At 37.9% G+C, this 14,964-nt stretch overlaps 1 protein-coding gene across 1 annotated transcript in view; it reads right to left on the reverse strand.

Moving 5' to 3' along the window:
• The window catches only part of CDH2 (cadherin 2), a 214,504-nt gene that overhangs the window by 198,831 nt on the left and 709 nt on the right, over nt 1-14,964 (reverse strand). The gene's annotated exons all lie outside the window — the stretch shown is intronic.

Consider the following 14,964-nt stretch of genomic DNA (forward strand, 5'->3'; position numbering starts at 1 on the left):
GAGCACATGCTTGGTAGTTAAGAACATAAGTTCAACAGTTAGTCCAACTGTTAATGGAACTCTTACTCCCTACTTTCAAGTAGAGGGAGCTACACTAGCAATAGCACTGCTGACCTACATCGACCTCTCTGGCAGGTTCGTGTGAAACAACTAGGCATACAGAGTCCAGTACCTTCATTACCTCTTTTCTGTTGGGAGCCAGCCTGCCTACTCAGTGCAGATATAGTTATGCTGCAGGGGAACTTACAAGAGCAGGGTCCCCAGGTAGGAGGCTGGCCCTCACCCAGGACTGCTGAAGATGGGAGGCAAGGGGGAAATTAATTCGAAGATCATACATATTTAATCCACATTCTCCACCCTTGTCTTTGTCAGCAATAAAGGTTGTATTTTGGCTTTCGATCTGCTGACTGTTTTACCTTAATTGTCCAGAACTTAGATGGATAAGAAGCACCAATTACTAGGTTTCTTCAAAGACACTCAAATTGCATACAAAGTCTCAATATTACTGAATACTCTCAAAGGCCAAGGCTGAAAGGTCAAAACCAGGCCAGGCTTCATAACATCTTTATACCACCAGCAGGGTCACAAGCCCACCAGAATGTCTGAATGCTGAAGGTCTAAGAGCAGACAGCCAAGTCTCTTCAAGTGCTCGGGGTAACCCAGGTGCTGGGAACAGAAAGTCACACGTACCTCTGAATTACTCAGTGCCTACAATGCTGGGTCAGGAAAAACAGGGCAATTCACAGAACTGTCAACCATCCCTCAGCTACTTGCATGTCTTAAAATCACCACCAAGGGGCCATGTGACCAGTGACAGAAACTGCCTACTTCCATGGTAGACTACCCTAATTCTGGCTCAGTCTACTAAATTTTCCCATTCCTAAGGCCAAAGTTGCTCCCTGAAACTAAAATCCTTCAAGTCTTGATTCTAAAGTCCAAATTCTCTTCCAGGCTGCAACCTTCAAAATCTAGAATAGACAGGCTTATCTTGTTCCCGCTGCTCTATTCTTGCAGACTTCCAAGGAACTGGTTGTTACCAGCAGAGCAAAACACTGTTCAAGTCCTCAATGGCCACATCCTAGAGGTGTGCCTTTGAGTGAATGGGTTAAGCCAGGCTTCATTCAGACATTTGTAAAATGGATAGTGATGATAATGCCTTCCTATCTCAGGGAGCTGATGTGAGGATTACAGGAGACAATGCAGGTGAAGACCTTGGCTTGGCACATAGTAAGCACTTAGCAAATACTACATTTAATTACATTAGTCAGCTTTCAAGAAGGCTCACAATCCTCGACAACACAACACGTGAGCCATGACGGAAAATGTTAGGCAAAAAGAACAGGCACTAACAATAGGCCAGGCTATAGACAAATTACAAAATTCATCTGAATCTATAGGATTCATTCAGACACCTCAAGGAAGAGAAAAAGGCCAAAACACATAAAAAGAAAAATCTTCAACTCATTAGTAACCAGGAGAATGAAAATGGAAACCAACCAGATATGATTATAAAGTCCACTAGACTGTTAAAATTTTTTAAGTTTGACTATAACACAAACAGAATTACGGAAAAACAAAAATGTACATGGCGCTGGTAGACCAATTTGGAAAAAATTCTGGTTTGCAACCCAGCAATTCTACTCCTTGGTACATATCCCAGAACAGTCCAGCATTCCATCACCTGGGAGCTTGCTAGACATACAAATTCTCAGGCTCCACCATTAGTTTATTGAATCAGAAGCTCAGAGGGTGGGGCCAGGAGTCTATGTTTAATAGACTTTCTGGTGATTCTATACAAGCTCAAGTTTGAGAAACGAAGTCCTGGAGTATCCCTGACAGTTAACGCCCAATGGGAAGTACAAGAATGTTCCTAGTAGCAAAATTCTGCAACCACACACACAAACCCATCAACAATAAGTTGAATAAGTAAATTCTACCATATTCTTAGCGTGCAATGCCCTAGATCAGTGAAAATGAACAAATTATAACTACATTAACTCGAATGAATCTTACAGAATGCTGCACATAAGTCATAAGAAATACATTTTAGATATATGTACACACACACACATAAATATATACACACAATACACATAAATACACACATATGCATGGTACACTAATGCATAAATGCATAATACATATACATTTACATAAACACATTTCTTCTCCCTTATATATATGGAATATACACATAAATGGTAACACTATAAACAAAAGTATTGAATAATTATTAGAAAAATGAAGACGGTGGTTACCTCTGGGGGGAAAGAGGGGAATGGAAACAGTATTCTGGAGACTTCCAAGGTACTGGCAATATTCCACTTCTTAACCAGTCTGATAGTTACACTGCATATTTGTGTACTTTAATTATTTTTTACACTGTGCATATCTGCTTTATATACTCCTCTACAAATACCACATTTTAAAATAAAAAAGAGGTTTTTCTAAAAGGTTGAACTTCAGGAGAGCCTCAGGACTCAGTCGGTTAAGCATCCAATTCTTGATTTCGGCTCAGGTCAGGATCTCAGGGTTCGTGAGATCGAGACCCGAGTCAGGCTCCTCACTGATAGCATAGAGCCTGCTTGGGGTTCTCTCTCTCTGCCCCTCCTCCACTTGCGAGCGCACGCACTCTCTCTCTCTCTCTCTCCCTCTCATACAAAATAAATAAACTTTAAAATCCTGCCTTGGGGTGCCTGGGTGGCTTAGTCAGTTAATATCCGACTCTTGGTTTCGGCTCAGGTCATGATCTCATGGTTCATGACTTCAGGCCCCTCATCGGGCTCTGGGCTGACAGCCTACGATTCTTTACTTGGGATTTTGTCTCTTCCTCTCTCTCTGCCCCTCCCCACCTCCTGTCTCTTCTGCAAAATAAATTTTAAAAAAACTTAAGAAAACTAAAAATAAAATAAAATAAAATCCTGCCTTAATTTTTTTACCTGCATTCAAATAAATATCAAACCTAGGAACACAGGTTCTGACATCAGACTTCTGGCATTTGAACTCCCCTTAACAAAATCACTTTGGGCACCTTATTTTAAACTATCTGTGCTTTGGTATCCTCATATATGAAATAAGTATAATTTTTTTGTGAGTTAAATGAGTTAATACACTTAAAGTACTTAGAGCAGTGCCTGGCACATAGTAATTACTCAAAAATGATGTGCTATTATTAGGATAGGATGAAACTGAGTTAAAAGTAACATTTCCTGCATGTAATCACCAATAAATCATTAGCATCCATAAGAACAATGATTCTTCACTCTGTCTTTGCAGATTCTGTGCCACAGTATCAACCAACAGTACCTTCAACCCCCTCCTCTCTATTAGGTCCGCATCATCATGTTAAAAGCATTCAGAGATCAGTAACTTACTCTGATTCCTTCCAGGCTAGTTCAAAACACACACACACACACACACACACACACACACACACACACACTCACTCACACACACACACACACACACACACACACCAATATCAGAACATTAAAGAATTAAATCACAGAAGCAAAGAGACAGACCTGAAAGACACCAGAATAGCTTCTGTTCGATTACCTGTAATTCCCAAATCAAATTGCTGGCAGAATAACATTCCATATATATTAACCCTTTTCCCTAATCTTAGCAGCCTAGACAACATCTGTTAGAATTTAAGGAGGAATGTTAAAATGTGTGCCCTTCAGTGTGGCTTCCCAGTGGGGTCTAAGGGACACTGGTGGAGAGTTGCAAGTTATCTTGCTATAATGCTGAACACAGAACAAATCTTTGAACATCTCAAGAGCTCACATTTATTCAAATAATTAAATGATCCCTTGACTGTGTTTGTACAAAACAGTGGTAATGACTATGCCTCAAAGTCTTCAGTTAAAGATCTTAAATCTTGCTTACTATATGGAAGCACTTTTTAAAGTGATGTGTATATATTATATATTAACCCACTTGCTTTTCGTTAACACCTTACTATAGATACAATCATAAAAATGTCATGTTGTCTAAGTTCACATAACAACCAAGTGTCAGAATTGGGGCACAATCACAGGTCAACTAGCTCCAGAGACCCCATTCTTAACCATTGTGCTTTACTGCCTCTCTAGGCAACTAAATCAGTACAATTAAAAAGGAAAAAGAACAAGAACCAAACGTCTATGGAAATGTTAAACTTAATAAAGGCATTTCAGTTCAGAAGAAGAAATTTTACTTGACAAATTGACGGCCACTCATGTGTTAGGGTGTACGTGTTTTATGTGTGGGGAAAAGAAAGCAAGACTCACTATGCTCATACCACATACAAAAAGAAATTTCAGATAAGTAAATATCTAAATGTGAAAATATAAACCAATAAATACAATTTGATATAGCGTAAGGTTTGAGAAGACTGGGTTTGGAGGTGGATGGTCTCAACTTTTATATTGGCACATACCAGAATAGTATTCCAGAAACACATGGTGTGTGTGTGTGTGTGTGTGTTCGTGTGTGTGTGTGTATGTGTGTGTGTACAGAAGAACCAACACTTTGCAAAATAAGAAATAAGAATCATGACAATATCCATTACAAATGCAAATACTTAAAAAGTAACCTCACCGTTTTCCAAGATGCCTTTATTTTAGGTCATAAAATGTTATAAGCCATCTGCAGACAGTCCCTTGTCGTCTACATTTAAATATACCAGTATATTTAAACATTGCTTCATAGAGACAGCCTCAAATAAAGGGAAGACCCTAACCCAAATCATGGATATCTCAGTTTCATTTACAAAAAAGTTAACTATAAATCAATTTGTAAATTAAATCAGTGATAATGATAGTCTCCCCAAATGTTCTTAGTATTTGTCAAACAGAAAAGACAGAACTGTAAATAAAATCTAATGCCAAAAACACAAATACCATACGTAAACAATTACTTTCACAGGAGAAAAACTATGTGTAGGAGCAAAACACAAGTGAAATACAAATTATATATCAATAAGCTAAGGACACGCAAAAAGTATCATCTCTTTAAATATTGTAAAATAAAGTCCATGTGTGTAAGAATGTAAATAAATTAGAGCTGCCTTGAAGCAAACAAACCTTTGGTGGGTCATTACCTCCAGAATTTGATTCTTTAGTCCTCATCAATATGCATGGAATCCTACACCTAGAATCTGGATCTACTAACCAACCATTATAAGTAGAGAGAAAAGGTCCCTAGAAAGAAGGATCTTGGCATAAACGTGGCTCTCTGCATCCTTTGTGACAACCTCTCAGACCTTTAAAAAAGCTATACAAACAGAAAAGAGGGTCAACTGTACCCAAAGATGCACTAAACACCTGGAAAACTAGCAGTTTGTGGCATTATAACCCCCCGATTTAACCTTTTTTAAATTAAAAATAAATCTGGGTAAGACCTCATTGAGAAGTGGGTCACTAGTAAGCTCAGAGAAGGTATTAAGAAGCATCAATGAAAAGATTAGACTCTGTTAACACCCAAACCTTCTGCTTGAAGACTTCAAATCAAAAAGACATTTAGTTCTTTGCCTCCACCCTCCTCCTGACAGAGGCTATAACTTACTGAGTTCCCAATGTTTTTGGCTTTTGGCTAGACAATACTGCCAAAATTGCAAGAACTATAGAAGAAATCTGAGTAGGAAACCCCACAAAAGGTGTTTCATGGCTTGACAAACCGAAGTATGCAAGCAAATTTCAGCTGCAGTGAAACAATCACTCTGTTTTTTGTTTTTTAAATCAATGTTCAACTTCCTTAACTTCCTGGATATTTCTATAACATCCATGAATCTTTCCTAATTCCTGGCTATTAAAATATTATGACACAAATATATGGACAATCCTACAAACTGGGTGGAAGATACCAGACACAAAAGGGAATACAGTATATGATTTCAAAAAATCCAAAGATTCCATAAAGAATAAGCAAAAGTAATAGATGTTATGAGGCAGAAGTCAAGTAAATACTTCGCACTGGAAAATGGTTAAAATTGGAGGAGGGTACCCATGCGGTGTTGGTGATGCTGTCTTGATTGGGTGCTGATTCAATAGCGTTCAATTTATGAACATTCAGCAGGCTATCTACTTAGGAGCACTTTTCTATATGAATTTGATAGTTCTATAAAGTACGAGCGTGTATATTTATGTGTGTGTCAAATCTGAATTTTGAATTCTCTTCAGTACAATGGAAGCAGGACGTTAGAAGTTAACTTTGAACACGTTAGCACCAAATGGGACTCTACTGGGGGTGGATGCTAAAGGATCCACAAAATGCTAATATTTTGGCTGCAGGAAACACATTTTTCTTTATTTACTGGACCAGAAAGCCACAAAGAATGAACTCCAGACTTTGAACTTTTGTGTTAACCAATTAAGACAACAAAAGAAAAAAAAATTAAAGTGGTCACAGTCTCTAGTTTATATTAAAGATTTATGTTAAGCAGAGGGAGTGGATTATATCCCCTTTAAACTTAATATAAATTAATGGCTTTTTAGTCATTTATTTCAGAGTTCCCTTAATAGCTTCCCAACCAACCAACAAACATCTTGTTGGAGATTATAGTCAAGCCAACTGTATCCACCCAGTTACAATAGGTCAAGTTACAAACCAAATAGTTCTAGGCTTTCTCTTCAGCAAACAAATCCATGTCTGTACTTGGTCCCTCCACAAAACATTCACATGAATCTTTTACAGCCGGTCCTTTCAAGATGTGGACATGTATATTTTAAAAGACCCCAAATAATTTCATTTGTGGGATAAAAGGTAATTCAGATGATCCAAACATGGAAAATGTGCCGCTAAACATATTTCAAAACTTGGAGTCTCTTGAATTTATTTTCACAGAACACTTTAAAAAAATAGTATCAAAAAAAGAAGAAAAAACATGCATAGTCTGAGGGCTTCTAGGCTCTTAGGAAGTATTTTTAAGTTCCAGGATTCACCCATTTTTTTTTTGAGCAGTTATCAGCATATTATTTTTTTTATGAAGACAATTTGAAGAATATTATAAAACTGATTTTGAATCATTTCACTATGATATTTTCTTCTTTCTCTAAGATAACATATTTTTAAAATGAGTGAAAACCCTAACCAAGCATTACATTTTGGCTTCAGATGCCAACATAAATAAAAATATTTAAGGTCAAAATTAATAGAGAATATAACTCAAAAGTTGATGACTGAAAAAAAAATCTTATCAACTCGGTAAAGAAAAATTGAAATTCCTCTCTAATGTGATGTTCATTCTTTGAGTACCATATGAAAAGTGTCCCGGCCCCTGACAGAGGGAGGAAACCATGTGTTTTGCAGTCAAACTCCATCTACTCTGACAGATACGGTTTTACTCTGGATTCTCAGAATAACTACTCAAACTGTCTGAGTTCCACTTTCATCAACTCTAAAATGGGAATAAAACCACCTCTCTCACAGGGTTACAGAAATAATTAACAGAGACAATATATTAGTTTCCTTCACTGAAATTAAAAATATTGTATTTTAAAGATTTAGTACCACCAGACATTAGTTAAAAAAAAAAAAAAGAAGAAGAAGAAAAGAAAGATTTGAAGATGTGGCAGCAAGTATCTAAAGTTTCAATGGTTTTCTCTGGTATATGTGCTTTTCAGAGATACATGAATGATCTACTGACAATTAATAAAAATAAAACAGGGGCGCCTGGGTGGCGCAGTCGGTTAAGCGTCCGACTTCAGCCAGGTCACTATCTCGCGGTCCGTGAGTTCAAGCCCCGCGTCAGGCTCTGGGCTGATGGCTCAGAGCCTGGAGCCTGTTTCCGATTCTGTGTCTCCCTCTCTCTCTGCCCCTCCCCCGTTCATGCTCTGTCTCTCTCTATCCCAAAAATAAATAAACGTTGAAAAAAAATAAAAATAAAATAAATTGTGAGAGGTCTTAAACTGCATATGTGGAAAAAAATCTGAAGGGCCATCCTTACTGAAAGCAGTACAAAAGTTCAGCATTTGATACAACAGAAGAAAGGTGAGTAAGCTAAAAATTTATTTTCATGAGGGAGAAAAATGGTCACTCCACATTTCTATTTCCAGCAATTTCTGGAATAATACAGATTCTAAATTATGCCCCTTTAGTTAACCTTTTTGTTTTACTAATTTCTTTTACTAATCCACTGAAACATTAAACATTATATCAGAATGTGAGGAAGGGAATCTGGGTATAAATATTTTCAAACATCATGGTCAAGTAATTAAATTCTTTTAATTTTTTTTTAATGTTTATTTTTGAGAGAGAGAGAGAAAGCATGCACGCAAATGGGGGGGGGGGGCAGAGAGAGAGGGAGACACAGAATCTGAAGAAGGCTCCAGGCTCTGAGCTGTCAGCACAGAGCCTGATCAGGGGCTCTAACTCATAAACCATGAGATCATGACCTGAGCTGAAGTCTAATGCTCAACCAACTGAGCCACTTAGGTGCCCCCTTAATTAACACAAAAACCCATATTAAAACTACAATATGTATTAAGTATGCAATAGTCAAGTAAATTTTTTAAATTAACATAAAAACCAATATTAAAATTACAATACAGAGAAGTATATATCTTTACTCAAGTACTTATTTGTTTATTTTTGTTATACGTAGGTATATTTTGTAAAAGAAAACTTAAGAACCAATCATGGATCAACCACTTCTCCAAGCACCTCTATATATGATTTCCATATTGTATTTATAATAGCACTTCCTTTTAAATCGCTCTAGCTGCTTCAAAGGCTGTTTACACAGTTAATTTTCCCAATGCTACCTGAGAAAAACCCAAGTTAAATAGTTTTATTTAATCAAGGCAGGAGACCAAAACATCTGATTCCCTTACTAAATTTCTTCTGTGTTTCAAGTTGTAGATGGTAGTAAGGTCTTTAGACTACACTTTAGACCCCACTTTCACCATTAGAACAGATGAAAAATTAAATATTCGGTCAAAGGAATGTAAGAAATATTACAATGGTTTAACCAACAAATCTCTTTGGCACAAATAGCAGCACGATGTAGTCATTTTGATACAACATAGAGACTATCTATTATTTAACTACCCATTAATTTGGCCAAACTCCAATTGGACCTACTTGAAGCTCAGCCTGCTACCTGTTATAGGTTCTTCTCAGCCAAACTTTAGGACATTCTACTGTTAGTTTAGGTCATATTCATCTTATTCATACACTGCTTGCTTTCCTATTCTTTTTTTATAACTTCTATAATGGTCTTTGTCTGATATCTCATGTAGATCCCACTGATTACTTTGGCTGCCCTTCTCTGAAGGTTTTCTAGGTGTGTGCCTACGCCAAAAACATTGGGTGGTTTAACAATCATTTTTTTTTTTGCCTTGGAATTAGCACTAAAAATGCTTTATTCCACATAGTAAGGGTTCTCAAATCTGACTGCATATTACACATAATATATTAAGTCATTTCCTACTAATGACATTCAGAGTTCAACAAATCCAATCCTTGGTAAGTATAAACAATGCTTCATGTGTATGCCATGATTACAGACATACCTGCAGAAAAATAACTAGAAAAGGACTTGTTAGGTCAATGGGCTATATTTTTAGTGCTGACCCATATCACTCAATTCAATGGTTCTCATGGAAGCTGTCTTCTCTCAAAGAAACATAAAAGTACAAAAGGAATAAAAGGAATAATTTTTATTCTTAGTAGTATCACACTCTCCCTTCCTTTAAGTCTAACCCAAAAATATAATTTACTTTTAGTGGTAAATGCAACATAGTCAATGAAAAAAAATTATTTTTAAAGGTCAAACATATAAAAAATACAGATGATTTCTAACCTACCATATATAATAAACTACTGTTAATGACCCTCAAAAATGACATTCTACCACAGATAACATGAAAATATTTCCATTTTAGGTTAAAAATTAAAGTCATTCCAAAATCTTTATAAAGGAATCATTTTGGGGGATATTTTTAAGCAGCCTGAAGAGTCATAGAATTGGAAAGTCCCTGAGAAATCAACTTATCCAACCGGGCCCAATATTTTACTATTGAAGAAAATGAGGTCATGAGAGTTTAAGGGAGTAAACTACATCTGGACTGGATTAGAACCCCAGGCTTTCTGCCTTTGACACTAGCTCTTGCCCTTGACGTTATGTAACAGCAGCTTATTTGCACCGAGCAAAATTATTATACTTTTGATGCCCAAATCAGCTTGGATGATACACACACACACAAAGGTATTAATTAGCTATTGACTGACACTTTATGCTAAACTGTGATAAATATTGCAGGAGACACATATGTAGATAGCAATCCTCTACATACATACAGTGTGTGTGTGTCTATATATACACACATATATATATATGTGTGTATATATATGTGTATGTGTGTCTATATATAAATATGTGTGTATATATATATATGTGTATATATATGTGTGTATATATATGTGTGTATATATATATGTGTGTATATATATATGTATATGTATATACACACATATACATGCAATCCAAGGGCTTAGGGGCTATAAGTACAGTGGAAATTCAGACAAGGAAGTGCACTGAGTATGAAAGAGAGTAACAAGAAATAAGAACTGAGAAGCATGTATTTATAACCTAAATTTTCCTTTCAAAAACTCTGTGATAACATAAATTGTAATCTTTAAATCCAAATCTTTTAAAAGGTCCCATTTAGCTCTGGAATTCACCTTCTTCTGAGTACTTTAAGGACATCACTTTCTCTATGGAGAAGATATGGCTCTAACTAAAACATTTATCTGTATATACCTCTTCCCTGGCATGAATAGGGTTAATCAAAACTTATCTACATTTAGTTAAATACAGGAAGACTAGCATCTGCTCAAATAAATTGAGATAATTTGCTAAAAAATTAAAAGAAAAATAAGTTTTTGGTAAGGAAAGAAGAGAAATGTGAGGCATAATGATGTGTTGATACAAATTACATTTCAACTTATAGTTCTTAACCCAACTTGAAAATGCTTACTTAGGTTTCTAGAAGGTATACTAATGGCAGATAGGAAATACTCAAATGACAAAATCCAAACTCCAAATCTATGTAATTTTTAAATGATTGACAAAATTCACCACAAGTCTGTGCAGTGCTTAAACTTGATTACTTTTTGTATTTGGGCCAAAGGAACAAATTTGAATAATGTTAACTTGGGCAAAACGGTAGAGTATATACATAAACATTATGTTTCTTAAATAACAGCTAGGATTTTTCTTTAAAAATCACTCTTCTAACTTACGAATATCCCTTTGAAAACAGGATGGGGATTTGAGTTCACTCAGGATTTTTTTAAGGTATTTTAAAGCAAGATTTACTGTTACTTTAAGTCTTGACATTTCCCGATTAATAACGCTAAAGCTTAATGAGGCACAACAAATTTAAGAAGTGAGAATTTTTAATGAAAAAGGAAATTAAGGACAGTTTGGTGCAATACACTGTCACCAAAATAATCTGTTCAAAGAAGACTTTAGTCTCTATATGTAAAAAATACAATCTAAAAAGAATTTCCTCTTAAAATCTCAGTCTGAACTTTTAATGAAGGTCAGAGCAGACTCCATGAAGGTATGAAAGTCACAAAGTACAATCTGTATGTAAATTCTGAACTTGCAATTGGGGCCTAACAAATTATATATACATATACATGTATATATACATGTGTGTATATATATATATATATTTTTTAAATATGTCCATAAAATATTTTAGGATAAAATATCTTAGGATGCACAAATTATTATTTTCCAGATCACACCTAGTATGCTTGCAATGCGCCATCTATGAGTAATGACCACACGCTACAAGATAAGAAAAGGGCAAAGATATCTGTAACTGTAGCCACTAAGCAGAATAAACTGTGAACACCAACTATGCTAATTTTCCTTACTTTCACAAGAAGTTGTTAAAAGACACATGAAAATCAAATAAACACTGGGAATAAACATTTTTTGTGCTTAAAATGATTACTGCATCCTTGATTTTCTACATCCTAAAATAAAGTTTCTTTTTATATGTTTCAGGTGTTGAAAATTAATCTCTTCAAAGTCTATACACCTAACAGGTAAAAATCACATATGGTTTATGCATCTTTTTTCATATACCCTCATCCACAATTGAGAGCAGGACCTATGTGATAAAACTAAGAATCCAGAGGATCTATAAACATTAAGGTGATGTCCTTGATGCTTCATAACCCATACAAGTGTATTTAAATTAGAACAATGTGAATGAGAAAAACAAAACAGGTTTCTAGTCTAGTGATTACTGGGTAGGTAGTAGAAGTAAAATTGATTTTTTTTTTGGTCTGATGATAAATCTATTTAAGGCCTTGAAAGTCACTTGTATACTTTAAAAGGGAAGCTTCTCATAACTTTGTGATATCCCTTGATCAGTAAAATTTAATGCTCAACTTCTGCTTTTTCATTTTGAGTGTAAAGGACAATGCTAATGCCATAAGTTAAAATGAAGAAGAATAGAGAAAAATCTTAAAGCTGAATACCACAATGTGCAAAATTGAGTAGAATCATGTAAATATAATAGGATAACTAAACTAATAAACAATCTCTGAAAGTAAAAAAAAATGTTCAAAGTAAAACAAGAGATACTTCAGTTAACACGTAAAGGCATGAACTTCTTTTGATTATTTAATGATTCTTTTTTGACTGGTCTGAAAAAAAATAAGATTGCTCTATATCTACCTTAGTAATCTATTCATTCACTTTCCTAAAACTCTTGTCTTCTTAGTCTGACCGAAAAGAAAAGAAAAGAAAAGAAAAGAAAAGAAAAGAATAGACTTTTAATAGCAGATGACTGCAGAGGGGCCATTTTCACCTTGCAGATAGATCTTTGTTATTCTGGTGTGTAAAGCAGGCCATTAGCACAAAGACATTTCTAATCTCAGTTGTACAATCCACATGGTGCACTTAACCCTAAAACTCATGCTGCATAAACTGCTCTGCTTCCACTCCTAATGACCTTGCAAATCATTCAATGTTACTGCTTGACTTGCACCTATGAATTAGGAGACTGCCAAATAACTTGATGACAAAGTTATACTTTCCCCTTTCCTGGGGGTTTACAAAAGTCAAGGTAACATCCTAGAAGAAACTGAGAAAGGACATACAATGGTAAAGATAAGCACTTTATTTGCCGTTTATAAATGCTATTTTTTAAATGCTTAAAAAAGAAAATGACTTACAAAATTCATACCTGACTTCAAGGCGGATGACTAAGAGGAAATGGGATTGCTCCAGTGGTACCAAATTTAGCCCCATGGTATTAATGACCAACAACTTCCCTGCACAGTATTCAATTAAAACTTACTTTCGGATCAAAAAGTTAGTAAACATGCCATCTACTGCTGGACTCACACTCTGAAAATTTATTAAAAGTTCTTTGTAAATTTGTGAGACCACTCAATGACGTTCAAAATTAATACTTTTAAAAATAAGATTTTTTTGATCTATGACATTTCCTGTTCAAAAAAAAAAAAAAGAAAAAAAGAAAAAAAAAAAAAGAAGGAAAATGTCTTTTGTCCGTAGGATTCCTAAGTTTATCTCGCCTTCTCCCTAACTTCAAACAATTGAAGTATCACTTTTTTCCTTCTTCCCCTTCAGTCTAACCTCTTTAGCAAACCCCATTTGAAAAGAAGAAACAATAAATGAAGTGACAAGAGGGTTCAAGAATGAGGAGTGTGCACTCCAAGAATAAAGGGCGGTTTTATAACAGGAGATACTTTTGTTAGCAAGTGACTGACGGGTCTCCTCCCCCAGTTAAAAGAAATTCCATCCACTTCCCAAAACTGCAGAGGCCAAAAACAACTAGTCTAATAGTTCTAAAACCCCAGAGTCCGGAGAGAGCCGAGGAGGGCGGACTGGCGAGTGGGGGAAGGGGAGAAAGACCAGCAGGAGACGAAAGAACAAAAGGAGAAACCCAAGAAAGGAGAAAGGAAAGACGGGACCCGGGCGTCCAAGAAGCCAGAGAAAAGAGAGCGAGCCAGAAAGCTGGAAAGCACAACCTGGGGGGAGGAAAGCGCAGAGCAGGACAGGGCGCGCCGCTCCACGGCGCACCATGGACAGGGCTCCAGCGGCCTCTGCCCACACCCCTCTAGGGGGCGGCGGGAGAAAGCGTGAGAGACCGCGGGCGCCGACCTCGTCCCGCCCCCGGCGCCCGCAGTCCCCCCGCGGCCAGAGCGCGTCAGGCCCTGACCCATGAAGACCACGGAGGGGGGCGATCGGCACCATCTGTCCCTGCCCGGGCCGCCCCCGGCGCCACGGCACTTCCGAGCCGCACCCGGACTTTTCAGAGCGGCCACCCGCTGGCCACCCCCAGCCACAAGGGTGCGCTGCCCGCCCGCCCCCCCCCCCCCGGTGTATTTCCCGGGGGACCCTGACCTGCATTCAGTGTGGACACGCCCCTCTCCTGCAGCAGCTTTGGAACCCATAGCGTGCGGGGGCATGTTCGGTACCCCCGCCCTGCCCCCGCTCCCGGCGGGGGTCGCAGCTGAGGCGCGCGGCGTAGCTTCCCGGGACCCGGTCGGCGGACGGGAGGGGCCTCGAGGTATCCCCCCGCCGGACGCCGCGGGAAAGTTGGGCGGTCGGCCGGGCTGGAGACCGATGGCGCGGAGTGGCAAAAAAGACTGCGACCTGCCTGAAGCAGGTGCTTTCTGCCGCGGAGGAGCCTCCTAGTACTGATTCCATGAAGAGGCTGTCTGGCGCTCTCCCGAAAGCGTGAAAAGTGCAGAGGCTCCTCGCTAAGGCGTCCCCGTGGACGCACGCAGGGCAGAGACAGCGTACACAGGGAGAGGAATAATAGCCGAGTAACGGAACTTCTCCCCGCCCGCCGGGATAAGGGGCGTGCGGGGCCAGGGGCTGAGTGCGGAGGCCCCGGCCCGTATAGACTCTTCGGGACAACGGGATGAGGTTTTCTTTCCAGGTGGGACCGACAAAGAACACAGTGAGGGCAAGAAAACAAGAAC

The sequence above is a fragment of the Felis catus genome, chromosome D3, assembly GCF_018350175.1.
Source record: "Felis catus isolate Fca126 chromosome D3, F.catus_Fca126_mat1.0, whole genome shotgun sequence".
NCBI lineage: Eukaryota > Metazoa > Chordata > Mammalia > Carnivora > Felidae > Felis > Felis catus.